Genomic DNA, 1,114 nt, shown 5'->3' with positions numbered 1-1,114 from the left:
CCTTCCCTTCCCTTCCCTTCCCTTCCCTTCCCTTCCCTTCCCTTCCCTTTCCTTTCCTTTCCTTTCCTTTCCTTTCCTTTCTTTTCCGAGTCTTTCTTTGTAGGAAGCCAGCAAAGCAGCCCTGAATGAGGGGTTGGCCGTGCTTCTCAGACATCCCCTGGTCTCAGCCTGCTTCCTTCCCAGGCCTATCAGTGCTGGACCATCGTGGCATCAACATCAGGGCTGACATCCTTACCCTAGGGCCATTGTGCTGTAACTTTGAGAGATCTGAATGCTGTAATTTGAAGAGAAAAAAGCAATTGCTTATAAACAGTGTCTCAGACATCTAACCCACCACTGGGGAGGAGACATGTGACTCTCTGGCGCACACTGGCCACACTAGCCAAATTAGCCAAATTACTTGGCTCCAGACTGGGCAAGAGACCCCGTCTCAATATTTAAGGTGAACAATGATACTGACCTCTGGCCCCTGAAAGCACATGCGCACATGCACATGTTTATAGACATGTATGTACAATGTACATAAAAACAAAAAGGGGGGAAGGGAATTTTATTTTATTCTATTATTTTGCTTATATTATTTTTCAAGGAAAATACATTTTTTTCTTGCAAGTAGTGTGTCCTCATACAAAGGGAGGAGGAAGAAGGGGTTTCATATTTGCTAAATGCCCCCTTTTCTTCTACATATGCAAAGTGAGGTAGTGTCAAGGTGTTTAGCCACTGTAGATCAGAGTCTGAATCCCTCACAGGGCCCGAGCACATAGCCACAGCTCCCTCATAGGACACAGGCACTCATGGGGCTGTTGGGATACAGTGACCTAAATAACTATACATTTTGCAAAACACAAGAAAACCAAGAAGGAAGACCATCGTGTGGCTACTTCATTCCTCCTTAGAATAAGGAACAAAATATACCATGAAAGGATATAGGTACAGAGACAAAATTTAGAGCTAAGATGAAAGGATGGACTATCCAGAGACTACCCCATCCAGGGATCCATCCCATCATCAGCCACCAAGTCCAGATAGTAATGCACATGCCAGCAAGATTCTGCTGAAGGGACCCTGATATGGTGGCCTCTTGTGAGGCTATGCCAGTGCCTGGCAAACACCG

The 1,114-nt window shown here is 45.6% G+C and overlaps 1 protein-coding gene across 3 annotated transcripts in view; it reads left to right on the top strand.

The window, feature by feature from the left end:
* Sntg2 (syntrophin gamma 2) overlaps positions 1 to 1,114 on the top strand; it is a 201,540-nt gene that overhangs the window by 24,906 nt on the left and 175,520 nt on the right. The window lies entirely within an intron of this gene.

Source organism: Mus pahari, chromosome 7, assembly GCF_900095145.1.
Source record: "Mus pahari chromosome 7, PAHARI_EIJ_v1.1, whole genome shotgun sequence".
NCBI classification, from domain to species: domain Eukaryota; kingdom Metazoa; phylum Chordata; class Mammalia; order Rodentia; family Muridae; genus Mus; species Mus pahari.
This window is presented reverse-complemented; position numbering and strand designations above follow the sequence as displayed.